General features: G+C 40.6%; 1 protein-coding gene across 4 annotated transcripts in view; it reads right to left on the bottom strand.

Annotated features, from left to right (window-relative positions):
* The window catches only part of ASTN2 (astrotactin 2), a 939,506-nt gene that overhangs the window by 4,586 nt on the left and 920,009 nt on the right, over positions 1–14,911 (bottom strand). The window lies entirely within an intron of this gene.

The raw sequence follows: 14,911 nt of genomic DNA, 5'->3' as shown, positions 1-14,911 counted from the left end.
TATCAATCTGATTTTAAATTCAAATAGTACAAAAATATAGCGCTCTAATAAGTGCGTCAGGTAAGTGTTATATGAATTTGGTGTATATTGAACTTCAAATTTTTATTATATGCGGCAAACTATCAACTCTCCTGATGTAGATCTCTGTCAGTCTTTGGCGCTGTACGAAGTCCTACCAACTTCATCAAGACATGGAAGATAAATTCTTTCCCTATCATTTTTTTCTTTATAATTTATTAAAATTGACATAGACAAAATAAAGCTGTTGAATTATGCCTCTCGCTATGGTGCCAGGTTTTGCAACATAGGATAGAAGGTCTATGCTTCCCACTTTCCACCTTTGTGCTAATAACCCTTGGGTCAATTTCTTATTCATTCTTCTGATCGGAGAAGTCCAATATTCGTTTTTCCACCCAGTATCAAGATTTGAATCCCATTCTCGAAAATTGCCTGATCAAGTTCTATGGTATGTACACCTTTGGTGAGAAAATAACGTACAGGATGATCCAATAATCATGCAAATTGTCTCTTCAGAGAGGAAGAGGACTAGAACTCTCGTGCCACCTATTGGAAGTAGCAAACCTAACAGTCAACGTCGACCCTTTAACGAGCCTTGTCACATGACTTAGGATAAGAGCCATACCAGATCTCAATTTACAGACACTGTGTTTCGGGGTACTGACTCTCGTCAGTGCAAAGTGGAGATCTGGTTTGGCTGTGTGAGAGGCATCTGACCGGGATCCAATAAGTATCGTTTCTCCTTCCTGAGAGTGACATGTTAAGCATGTCGAGATGAGGAGACTTAAAGCCGTTAACTGTTATGATTGCTACTTCCAATACGTGGTACTAGAGTTCTTGTCCTCTTCCTCTCTGAAGAGACATTTGCATATTTCCCAGAGGAGCATTGCGGCTTAAAGTCTCCTCATCTCGACATGCTTAACATGTCACTCTCCGCAAGGAGAAATGATACTTCTTGGATCCCAATAATCATGGGCATTTCCAGCCAATTATTATCAGACATCAGCTGATTATTAAGAAAATGGGTCCCACACCATTTTTTTCCATTTATTTATTACCAATAAATAAATGAAAAATACTAATAGATAAAAAAATGACATAGTGTCCCCCCTATTTTCAATAACCAGCCAAGGGAAAGCAGACAGATGTGAGCTGGTCTTATTATTCTGGGAAGGGGATAATATCTATGGACCCTCCAAACCTATTAATATCAACTCCAAGCTGTCTGCTTTGCCTTTGATGTTTATTAAAAATGGGGGTACCCTAAAAAAATGACGTGGGGTCTCCCATTTTACCTGCATTCTCAGCCACCAGGTCTTGTGGTAGCTGTGAGGCCAGGAAGCCTTAAGGTAGCCTTTAAAGGAGACTTTATAGTTGCTGGAGTTTCCAGCTGCTGGAACACCAAGAAGCTGTAAACTAAGGTTACTTCACTAACGTTAAAGTCTCCTTTAAAGGCTACCTTGAGGTTTTTGAGCCGCACAGCTGCCGAGAAACATGGTGGCTGTGAACTCTGGTAACCTAAAGAACCTCAGTTCAGTTCATCACAGTTCACAGTGGCTGGTTCTTTGGATGGAAGCACAAGCGCCAGACTGATGAGTGCTCAGTGCTGGACTCGTGGTCGCTCTTTAGTCTGGCACTTGTGCTGCCCTTGTGAGAACCGGACACTGTGAACTCAGATGACGTCAATAAGATTAGCCCAGTTGACAGAGGGGATGCCTTTGTGAGAACTGGCTCCTATGAACGGAGATAACCTTACTGATGTCACCTCAGTTCACAGCAGTTGGGTCTCACTTGAAGGCAGGGCAGTCTGTGGAGCTATGTTCTCTAAACGGAGTTCCATAGACTGGATTAAAAAGACTGGGATCATTGTGGGACCTCCATATCATGGATTACGGTGGAGCCTGTGGATTATTATTTTTAATATTTTTTTTATAAATGGGGGAAAAAAAAGGAAATTGTTGGGGCATTTTTTTTTCAAATAAAGATTTTTTCAGTGTGTTTTCTTTTCTTTTTTTCTTACTGGGTTAGTAATGGGGGTGCCTGATAGACACCTGGCCATTAAAAACCTGTGGGCTTAATGTCAGAGGACATTACACAGCTGACATCAACCCCACAATCCCATTACCCCGATTGCCACCGCACCAGGACAAGTGGAAAGAGCAGAGGCGTACGCCCTAGAATCAACGCTTCTAGCAGAAGTGCCATTTCTGGGGTGGCCAAGAGCTAACCTTATTAACCTATTAATATCAGCCCCCTGTTTGCTTTCCCTTTGCTGGGAAAAATATATAATACAAAAATATGGGGGACCCCACGTGGTATTTGTTTTTAGTATTTTTAATTTATTAGCAATGAAAAAATAAAACAATGAAAAAACAATTAATAAAAATCTGAGATAAAGCAGACACCTGCAGGGTTATATTAATAAACTGAGAATGCCCATGGTTATTGGACCATTCCCAACCTCCAAATTTCAGCTTAAAGAGAACCTGTCAGCGGTATTTTGCTAAGTAAACTACAAGCATTGTCATGTTAGCGCTGTTACACTGATTAAAATGATATATGCGGTGAAGAAATCCATTTTGTAGTTCTTGTGTAATGTTTGTGTGAAGTTTTCAGTTAATGATATGCTCGTACTTTGGGGTGGACCTGTGGGCAGGTCTTTGCTTGATTCCAGAGCATCAAGAAAAGACCTGCTCACAGGCCCACCCTAAAGCACAAGCATGTTCCTCATCATAGAGACAGACACAGAGAGAGAAAGACACACACAGACAGAGAGAGACATAGAGACAAAGAGAGTGACACAGACAGACAGAGATACACAGAGAGACAGACAGAGAGACAGAGATACAAAGAGACAGACAGATATAGACAGATGCTTTAACGGCTTCGCTGACATACTGAATGCTGCTGGGGTAGGGTCACTGACAGTCTGTGCTACTTTTGCGGGGTCCCTGACATACTCTGTGCTGCTGTGGCGGGTTCGCTGAGATACTCTTCATGTGTTACTGTGGCATCGTCTCTGAAGGGGACTGTGTACATATGAGTGGTTGATGTATAAGAAAGAGAGAGTCTGTCTGTCTCCTTGTCTCTTTCCGTACCACACTCTCTTTGTCTCTCTATCTGTCTCTCTGTCTGTCTCTCTCTGTCTCTGTGATGAGGAACATGCTTGTGCTTCGAGGCAGCCTGTGGGCAGGGCTTTCTTTTGTGTTCTGGCCTAGAGCAGGAAGGTAAGACTTTGCCTGCCCCAAACATGAATATAATGTATCATTAACTGAAAACTTCATACAAACATTACACAAGAACCACAGGACAGATTTCTTTACCACAGGTATAATTTGAATCAGTGTAAGAGAGCCAGCATTACAATGCATGTAGTTTACTTATCAAAATCCTGCTGACAGGTTCTTTTTAACCTTGGCTCTTCCCAATTGCCTTGCTTCAGTGGCAATTGGGGTAATTGTTTTTGGGGTTGATGTCAGCACTTGGTTGACATGAGCCCAGGAGTTAGTAATGGAGAGGTGTCACTTTGAAACCCCCATTACTAACTTAGTAGCAAAAATAAACACATAGAAAAAAATACTTTATTTGATTAAAGACTCTCCACTACCCACACTACCTTTTTTACCCATTTATTAATTAAAATAAATCCAGAAATTTCCAATGATAATCCAATAATGAAATGTACCTGTCACAGGTGCCTTCTTCGGTATCACACAATCAACAGAGCAAGAGAATAGTGAACAATCCCAAGACCTTTATTTAGGCAAAAGTACAAAAGGTCCATATACTGTATGATCCACCACACAAAGGATAAAATATTACAGAACACAAATGCAGTTCAGTAACAGGATAAAAGTCCAACAATCCAGCACAGAGGATAACAGTCCATATTCCCTTCTTTCTCTCTCTGATGTGCTGTCTTCACATCATGGTTCCACACAGGATCTGATCTCTGTCTCACCTCCCTGATGTTTACAAGTCCCTCTCCTCATTCACAGGTTAGGGGGGTGGGTCCAGGGGCTCATTGTTTCAACAAGCTAGGTCAACATGTCATTAGCATATTAGCAAACAACATTATTCACTGACCCTGTGGAGAGATATCAATCCAGAACTGTGGGGAGAATATCAGATGGCAAATAACAACTCATCCTACAAGAGAACACCAATTAAGGAAAAAATAAATATACACAAAAATGATACCCACATAGCATATCACACCATCACAGTACCACCCATCGAATCCTATGAAGTCTCATTATGAGAAAGCGAGGCTCAATAGGGTTACTCGCAGTCAGCAACAGGCAGGAGGGTGAGAATTCCCATGCCTAGCGCTGAACGGGAGTGAACTAAGATGTCTCGTTATGAGAACTTTCTCACAACCAGACTACATGAGATTCGATGGTTGTCATGGGTCATTTCACTATTGAATTACCGTTGGAACTTCCCGGATTTATTTTTAATTAATAAATGGACAAAAAAATCACAGAGAAAAAAAGCAGAGATGGTTACCTGCTGAAGCCTCCAAACAAATGCACTAGCAGGGCGCATCGGACCCGATTAATGATGGCAACAACACAGGTGCAAAAAATACCGATGAAACAACCACTTTCAATCCAGTATTGGTTGTTTGGCATTAGTGCACAAAAAGATAAGCGATAATAGTCTGTATGTGGCATTGTTCACACAAGCAATGCAGAGCATCTGGTCTACAGCCTATTACTAACGCACATACAGGCGGGCTGCCCAGTGCTACAAAATGCATGCTGTGTGAATAGAGGCCTACAGTTTACAGAGCCATCTTGGTCCGACTGTGCCCTGCAAGATAAAGTGCAAAAAAAAAACATATCAATGTATGTAAGGTATTAGTTAATATTGGGGCCTCAATACGTAAGCCGTCAACCCACGTTAAGGGTCCTTACATTTTTGCCGGTCCTAACGCTAAACATTGAGTAAAAGCTCACAGACGCACAAAGAGGACTAAAAAATCCTCCAGAAAATTGACAAAAAAATCACAGAGAAAAAAGCAGAGATGGTTACCTGCTGAAGCCTCCAAACAAATGCACTAGCAGGGCGCATCCGACCCGATTAATGATGGCAAAAACACAGGTGCAAAAAATACCGATGAAACAACCACTTTCAATCCAGTATTGGTTGTTTGGCATTAGTGCACAAAAAGATAAGCGATAATAGTCTGTATGTGGCATTGTTCACACAAGCAATGCAGAGCATCTGGTCTACAGCCTATTACTAACGCACATACAGGCGGGCTGCCCAGTGCTACAAAATGCATGCTGTTTGTTTTTTGGGGGTTTTTTGGGGGGTTTTTTTGCACTTTATCTTGCAGGGTGCAGTCGGACCAAGATGGCTCTGTAAACTGTAGGCCTCTATTCACACAGCATGCATTTTGTAGCACTGGGCCTGTATGTGCACTAATGCCAAACAACCAATACTGGATTGAAAGTGGTTGTTTCATCGGTATTTTTTGCACCTCTGTTGTTGCCATCATTATTCGGGTCCGATGCGCCCTGCTAGTGCATTTGTTTGGAGGCTTCAGCAGGTAACCATCTCTGCTTTTTTCTCTGTGATTTTTTTGTCAATTTTCTAGAGGATTTTTTAGTCCTCTTTGTGTGTCTGTGACCTAATTAATAAATGGGTAAACAAAGGAGTGTGGGGGAGACTTCATTCAAGTAAAGTATTTTTTTCTGTGTGTTTGTGTTTTTTTAACTATTCACTTTCCGGATTAGTAATGGGGGAGTCAGATAGACACCATCCCATTACTAACCCCTGCAAAAATTACACAGATGACATCAACCTCAAAATATTACCTAGCTTATCCATGCACCAGGGCAAGCGGGAAGAGCTGAGCAAAGCACAAGAATTAGCGCATCTAATGGATGCGCCTTTTCTGGGACAGCTGATGGCTGTTATTTTTAGACTGGGGAGGGCCAATATCAATGATCTTCCCAACCTGAGAGTACCAGCTCCCAACTGTCTGCTTTACCTTGGCTGGTTATCAAAATGGGGGGGACCTGTATTTAAAAATAAATGTGTGGGCACCTGTATTTCTGATAACTAGCCAAGGTAAAGCAGACAGCTGAGGTTTGCAGCCTTCAGCTATCTGTTTTACCTGCCCTTGCTATCAAAAATAGGGGGGGGACCCCACATCTATTTTTTTCCTCATGTGATGTGTTGGCCAATCACAGCCATGCCAATACTTGGCATGGCTATGATTGTGCCAGCAGTGCCCACATCGAAAAGTTTGTTGATTAGCTGCACTGCAGCCTTTCAACAAACTTTATTACTCTTCCAAACCTAAACAGTAACAAGGTAAGAAGTCCATGCTTGTAAACTTTACAGTTTGGGTTTGCTCATCCCTACACACTAGTTGTTTGGAAGGCAGCACAGCACTTGTGGCAGTTTTCATAAATACGATCCTGTGAGGCACAATTCTTTCTATGGCTGCAGTAATATTTGGTTTAGTAACATAATTAACCCTTTCCCATCATGGTAATTTTACATTTTAGCGCTTTAATTTTATACTCCCCTACTTCCAAAAGCCGTACGTTTTTTATTTTTCTGTCGATGTAGCCATATGAGGGCTTGTTTTTTGCAAGACGAGTTACACTTTTGAACGACATCATTCTTTTTACTCTACAAATGTATTTAAAAATGGGAAAAAAAATTCCATGTGCAGCAAAAACAAGCCCAATTTTGCAATAGTTTTTTAGGTTTGGTTTTTACAGAGTTCATTATGTAATAAAAATGAATTAGTTGTACAGTTCTCTGGTTCAGTTTGACCAAACATGCAGAAGTTTTTTTAAAAATTCCAGTGATAAAAATTGATTTGTAAATTTGCAAATTCTGGCAAAACTGTGTTGCTATTTTTCAAGACCCATAGCGTTTTCATTTTTTGGTTCATGTAGCTGTGTGAGGACATATTTTTTTTGTGTGGTGATGCTTTCATTGATACAATTTTGGTATAGATACAACATTTTGTATTGTATTGCATTTTTATACATTTTGTATCAATTCTAATGTTTTGACTTTTTTCTCATTAAGCCGTTTACCGATCAGGTAAATTAATTTTATATTTTGATAGATCTAACTTTTAAAGACGTTGCATTATCACATATGTGTATTTATTTTTTTAATATTTTTTTTTAATGGGGATAAATAGGTTGATTCAAACTTCTATATATTTTTCATCTTTTTAAAAACATTTTATTTTTTATTTTTACTGTATTTTGCACTATACACTGTGTGTAAGATTACTTGAACCTTATACTCTAATATCTTTGTATTATACATTACAGTGAAATTCATAGTCTTCAAGAATGGAAGCCACATGCTGGTCTTGATAGAAGAACCATGATGACAGACATAGAGGTCTACAGCAGTTGCTTGGCTGTCATGGCACCACGTAATCATGTTAAAGGGGGATTATGGGAGCTTAAAATGGCATGCCCCCAAGGTGATGTGTTGAAAATGCCACTCTCAGAGATTGACAGCAGCATTTAATAGGTTAACAACTGGAGGCGGAGGTGGAGGAAGATGATGGCTGAATAACACAGCCATCATCTGCTGGCAAAGAAGCAAGCTCAGCTCCTGAGCCTGCAGCAAAGAAGCAAACCTGACATGAGAAGTAATAGTATATGTACTGTATATTTTAATGTTATATTGGGTCCTGCTGACAAAAATAGAAAAGTGTCGAAATATTTTCAAAATGGGGAAGGATTTGTATTCACATGCTGAGAGTTCAGCTTGGTCTTTCTCACAAGGCCCGGGTATTTTCTTCATATCGTACTCTGCCTAATGAGGCTCCAGGATTTTAATTTCAAGCCCTACTGTTGAGTATTTTCACATTTCTGCTGAATGCATGATGTAGTGAATTTTTTACAATACTGATGGCTAGACAACAGTTTGCCTGGCAATCAATGCTTCTTTATGGAAAATGAACTCAATGCCTTCAAAATACTTTTTTCTAATTAATATGTATGAAAATGAACATTTACCAAATATGATAATATGGCCTAGGAACTAACAAAACAACACTAATTAAGGATCAGTAAGTGACATGATAATCTCCATTGATAATTAGTATAATCAGTCACTAAAACCAAAGCCATGAAGATTTACAGTTGTGCCGTTGCTCATTTGCTACCATTTGACAAAAAATTACAGTATTGAATAAATTAATACTCTCTGTCTGTAAGTCAAACAATTAGCAACTGGGTTGATCAAATACTTGCGTTTTAAACCTCTAATAGATTGCCACTGATTACAAACCGTAGAAAATAGGCCTAGAAGTGTGGTGTATGATACAGAGAATTAATAAAGGGTTGTTCCCAAGATAGGAAGTTGTATCCTATCCACTGTAGAGGGTATAACTTAATGGTCATGCTAGTCTGACCAATGTGGTCAAGAGAGATCACAAAAAATGGGGCTCCAGTCTGGGAACCAGGAGTCCGGGAACCAGGCCCTGCCGAGTTCTGTCTAGAATGAAGAGAACGCTCAACCTCAGCTCCATTCATTGTCCATGGGACTAAGGGTTCCCAGCGTCAGACTCCCATCCATCAGTAAGTTATCCCCTATCTTATGAATGAAGAATAACTTGCAATCTTGGGAACAGTCCTTTAACCCCTTTGTGCAAAATAATGTACCTTATTATAGGGGTGATCACGTATGGTGAAGGTTTTGGAGCTGAGGTCATCTCGACAAAAGGCAGATACCTACTCTATTAAACAGCCAGCATCTGTCCCTAACAGCCGTGACCAGAGCTGTTAATCATTTAAACCTTGCTGTCAATGTTGTATAAATAGAAAGTGCACCAGTGCATGTGCGTACCCGTGACCGTGGAGCACCAATGGTTTACTCTGACAGCCAATGGGCCTGCTGAATGCCCCTTGTGGAGCGCCCCCAAGGGCTAGGGGTACTCGGTACCAGGTCCTTCGGTTCTCAAGGGGGATGTCACGGTGGCTGTCACGGTCCGTGGCCCTAGGGACGTCCGTTGTAAATAAGGGGAAGGTCTTTAAAGGGGAAATGTTTGTGACGCCACCTGTGGTATTCGGTCAGGGTGACTGACACTGCTTAGGGGTCCGCTGGGGTGATGTTATGGCAGCTAGATGGTATACCCGCCCACAGGTGAAGGGTGTCCCCAGGGCTTCCCAGAGTGTAGAGGGTGGATGGTGAGAGGCACAGTGAAGAACGAGGACACAAGGTTGCAGTCCCTTTACCTTTACTGAAGGCTTCAGCATCCACAGTCCAGAGCACCAGATCACAGGGCAGGCAGAGTCCGGCCGGTTTGAAGGCAAATCCAGAGTCCCCTTATCCAGGTGGAAATCAGTAGCCTTCCTCTAGCGCCTGGGTGTTGTAGTACCTTATTGCCGAGCCTCTCATAAGGTCCTCACAACTGTAGTAGATGTTCTAGATGTTATGTCTCTCTCTCTGTCCCCCAATGGATAGGACAAACCCGTATGACTGGTGGCTTGAGGCTTTTTACAGGAACTCTAGCACGCCCTGGCCCCCACAAATTGCCACCGTGCCTCCTGGGTGTAGGGCGGATCAGTAACGTTGAATTAGCTGTCCTGCCAGTCTCTGGAGCAAGGCATAGGGACTGTTGCTCCCTCGGTGTTCCGGCTACCGGATACTGCGCCTCAGAAGGAGGCAGCCTGTACAGGGCAGAACTCCTTCTGGTTTCCTCTCCTTTTGCTATGACTTCGTTTCTCACCCTCTACAATACAGTTCTCTGTTCGTGTCTCTTTCTTAGGATGCTGCCGCACGTGGGGCAGGCGCAGCTCCGTGGCCTTCTGTCTAGGCCTCTGACAGGATCCCACCCCTGTCAGGGACCAACTACCTGAGCGGAGCTCAGATAGCAGCTCACTGGGTGAAGCCCAGCCAGCTTCTGCCTAACTTCCTATCCAGACCACCAGTTTTACCTATATGTGAAGAGTGTCCTAATAAATAGGAGCATAGCTCCCCCTGGTGGACTGGAGTATGAAGTGTGTTGTGTGTTGGTGTTACCTGGTAAAGTGATCTCCTTTATTGCCTTCAAACGTAACATCACTCCCCCCTAGAGGAGAATGACATTACTGCAATGACCAGGACCCTGGGGCACTGCACTTGCACTACCATTATGGGCCTTCTTTGAAGCTCAGCTATGTGCTGAGCTTCAAAGAAGGATCAGATTTTCACTACATACTATAATACTTCAGTTTTGCTGTATATACAGTTGTGTGAAAAAGTGTTTGCCCCTTCCTGATTTCTTACTCTTTTGCAAGTTTGTCACACTTAAATGTTTCAGATCACCGAACAAATGTATATATTAGACATGAGTAACACAAATAATCACATAATGCAGTTTTTAAACAAAGGTCTATATTATTAGGGTAAAAATAAATCCAAACCTACAGGGTCCTGTGTGAAAAAGTGATTGCCCCCTAAAACTAATAACTGGTTGGGCCACACTTAGCAGCAACAAGTGCAATCATTCATTTGTGATAACTGAGTCTTTTCCAATGCCCTGAAGGAATTTTGGCCACTCATCTTTGCAGAATTGTTGTAATTCAGCCACATTGGAGGGTTTACGATCATGAACCGCCTTTTTAAGGTCATGCCGCAGCATCTCAATCGGATTAAGGTCAGGACTTTGACTAGGCCAGTCCAAAGTTTTAGTTTTGTTTTTCTTAAGCCATTCAGAGGTGGATTTGCTGGTGTATTTTTTATCATTATCCTGCTGCATAACACAAGTAAGCATCTGCTTGAGGTCACAAACAGATGGCCGGACATTCTCCTTCAGGATTTTTTGATAGACAGCAGAATTCATGGTTCGATTAACCACAGCAAGACTTCCAGCTCCAGAAGCAGCAAAACAGTCACAGACCATCACACTACCACCACTATATTTTACTGTTGGTATGATGTTATTTTTCTGAAATACTGTGTTACTTCTACGCCACATGTAATGGGGCATATACCTTCCAAAAAGATCAACTTTTGTCCCGTCAGTCTACAGAGTATTTTCACAAAAGTCTTGGGGATCATCGAGATGTTTTCTGGTAAAACTGAGATGAGCCTTTATGTTCATATTGCTCAGCAGTGGTTTTCGTCTTGAAACTCTGCCTTGCAGGCCATTTTTACCCAGTCTCTTTCTTATGGTGGAGTCATGAACACTGACTTTAGCTGAGGCAAGGGAGGCCTGTAGTTCTTTGGATAATGTTGTGGGGTCTTTTGTGACCTCTTGGATGAGTCGTTGCTGCTCTTGGGGTAATTTTGGTTGGCAGCCCACCCTTGGGAAGGTTCACAGCTCTTCCATGCTTTCGCCATTTTGGGATAATGGCTCTCACTGTGGCTCGATGGAGTCCCAAAGCTTTAGAAATGGCTTTATAACTTTTTCCAGACTGATAGATCTCAATTACTTTGTTTCTCATTTGTTCTAGAATTTCTTAGGATCGCGGCATGATGACTAGCTTTTGAGGCTCTTTTGGTCAACTTCATTTTGTCAGGTAGGTCCTATTTATGTGATTTCTTGATTGAGAACAGGTGTGGCAGAAATCAGACCTGGGTGTAGCTAGGGAATTTGAACTTAGCTTCCCAAAAATGTGATAAACCACAGATAATTTATGTTTTAAGGAGAGAGGGATCACTTTTTCACACAGGGCTCTGTTGGTTTGGATTTTTTCCCTTAATAATAAATGCCTTCATCTTAAAAATTGAATTTTGTGTTTACTTGTGTTATCTTTGTGTAATATGTAAATTTGTTTGGTGATCTGAAACATTTAAGTGTGACAAACATGCAAAAGAATAGGAAATCAGGAAAGCGGCAACAAGTCTTCTACAGGAACTAAAAAATGAAGTGAACAGTAAAGAAGAAAGTTTTAAAGATATAAAAAATATTTAAAAACTATGTCAAAGTTTGAATCACCTCTTTTGCCTTCATTAAAAATAAATAAATACAAAATAAATAACCTTATATTTACTTATTGGTAAATGCCGCTACGAGGGAAAAAAAGTCAGAATTTCATTTTTTTTATCAACACTCTAAAAAATGCGATAAATACAGATCAAAATGTCATATTTATCAACAGGTTTTTGCTTTGTAATCTGAGAGCAGCATGATGTAAGGGCAGAGGCCCTGATTCCAGTGGTGTCAATTAGTTTATTGGATGCAGCTGTTCTGTCAGCTGCAAAGCTCAGAATGTTCAGCACTGTATAACCCCGCTCACACCACTGATTGGCTGCTTTCTGTGTATACTGTATATCAACAGAAAGCTGCTTATCATTGGTGGGGGTGTGGTTGGACTAGTAAGCATGAGACACCTAGTCCTGTAGTGATAATCTCCTGCTGGTAAAACATTCATTTTATTGAAACAGCAAAACACAGCCTAGTAAGTGACACATCACTGGAATCAAGATTTCAGCCCCCCATATCATGCTGCTCTCAGATTCAACAGGAAAAACCTGCTGACAAATTCCCTTTAGTATCTAAAGGCCAATACAAACCTAGAACTTTTCACAACTGAAAGTAAATATAGATAAATTGATTAAGTCTAGATTATAGGCTATGAGACCACATGGCTGCTTCTACGGTACTTTACCATATTAGTTGCCATGAATGGGACAAGGTTTTCCTACTTGGGTCCTCTAATGACCATAGAGGGCATCTTGTCTGGAAATCATTTAGAAGCATCTGCTGAATTATTTTACCGGACATCTGTTAAAAGCTTAAATGAAAGGAGTCTGTCCTGGTGAAATATTCCTAATATGCTGCATTCTTTCATTTAAACAATGGCAATTGTTCATAGTTAAATGTTCTGTAAATGTAGAAATTGGTAATAAATATTCTCCTTTTATTATGTTGTCCTGGCATTGCTTCTGAAACATAATAATATTCTTTTCTACGGTAAGTAGATTTGTGCTTTCTTAAAGTGTGAGATGTTTCTTCTTGGCGTCCAGCTGAGCTGCAGAACATTCTGCAGTTTCTCTGTAAGAGGGACAGTTCTGTGACAAACAAGCATATAGCGGCACAGACAAGGTGATCATGGAAGAATGAACTGCATCAGCCACCATTAGTCCTTACGGAGGCTTCACAACTACGCTTTTACTTGTCATTTCAGCTGACTGTTCAGAAAAAGTAGTCATGTGGGTCTACATGAAGAAACTCACTATTTCTAGGCATTTTTCACCAGTTTTCCTCATCTGCAGGCTCCATCACTAAATTTCTGTTGTCTACGAGCTAGTGGGTGGTGACTAGATGATTTTATATCTGCCATACACAGTCCACTCAGAGACGAGGGATTCCTTGTCAATGTTCTGAAGCAACAGTAACATGCAGAACAATACACAGGAGTACTGAGCAGTGTATCTGTGAATCTAGCTATGGGGCAAGGTAAACACCTAATAGAAGGCAGCAACACGAGTCTGTGCTTGTGTCTGCATCTCTCTTTATAGAGTTTAATAGCTGATAATTCAGTGAGTTTACATACCATTTTGTTTTGAACAAGATGGTTTTTAACAGTTTTTCAGAGCGAATGATGCATTCAGAAAGCAGCAAGAGGGAGAAGAAGTGGCTTATAAGTGAAGAATGAAGCATATTTCTCTAATTACATATTCACATGCGTTTTTATTAATTATTATTAAATTGTTAATATGAAGTTGGGATTTATACAAAACTGTTATAAAATTTTGACAGGACCATTAACCCGTGAACACACTCATCATAGTACAGCATAACAAAGGGTATATCCCTGAAAGGAAGCATTGCATGGCCTATAAGTCTCCTTACACCAGCATGTCCCTCTCCACAAGATAAAGCACTACCCCTTAAACCCTAAAACGTACATGTAACCAAAAACTTGATTTAAATATATCTTCCCTTTTAGTCTCATAGCTTGACTTGAACGAGTGAGAAGTTTGAACACAACATACAAGCAATGAATAAATTATGTCAGGGCAAATGAATCATTATTGTCTGGAGAAAGAAAGGTGTGATAGAAATCTTATATGGAATCCGACGTTGCTAGGTGCAAATTTTATAATGAGACTGATGTTTTATGACAGTGATGTTGCAAAATAAATATTTCTTAGCACCACATCAAAAATGGGTATGTTACTCACGGTGGTGGAGCTAGACCCGTGAACAAGTATTGATAAGCACCATTGTTGTACAGATATACCTAATTCTACCCAAATTTTGCTTGAGGTATGTTAAGGACTTCTCACAAAAAATACATTCAGTACAATATTGTAGCATGCTTGCAAAATCCACAACAGGCTACAGCATGGCCTTTGGGTAGCCACACATAAACACAAATAGCATAAATGTCTCATGACACAGAATCATGAAATCTTTTTTTTTTTTTAAAGATGCCATCTTAGGATATGTTGGGCCAAGTCAAAAGGTAAAGAAGAACCCATCTGTAATCTGACCTGTGTTGCCAAAGAAAATGAGGTCAATAATTCCCAAGACGGCAGTGTCAAATTTTTCATTTTTTTTATGAAGAAGTTTGGTTTAAAGTCTAAATAAAGCTATGCTATACATATTTCCTCATCAAATATCGTAAATGTGTATAAAGTCCTGTAACCTTCAGCTTTCATATAAGCAGATCTACAATGCGCACAATATTCTGTCGGAATTATGAAGTCTCGAATACGGGTTGTATGTTCTAGATACAAAAATGAGTCAGATGTACAGAAAAGTAAAGGTGTGACCTGAATGTAAGAAAATGACCTATGAAATCATTGAATGGACTGCATGTCAAATTATGGATGAGACGGTCATGGCAGGACAGAGAAATTAGGGAGTTTGGGAAGAGGAGACTTACTGCTTTGTAACTCTTTCCAGCTCACTGTTATGATAGGAAAAGGAGGGCCACATGGAAAGTAAAGAAAAGCCCAT

Source organism: Ranitomeya variabilis, chromosome 2 (assembly GCF_051348905.1).
Source record: "Ranitomeya variabilis isolate aRanVar5 chromosome 2, aRanVar5.hap1, whole genome shotgun sequence".
Taxonomy (NCBI): domain Eukaryota; kingdom Metazoa; phylum Chordata; class Amphibia; order Anura; family Dendrobatidae; genus Ranitomeya; species Ranitomeya variabilis.
Note: the sequence above shows the minus strand (reverse complement) of the source record. Positions and strands in the feature narration are given on the sequence as shown.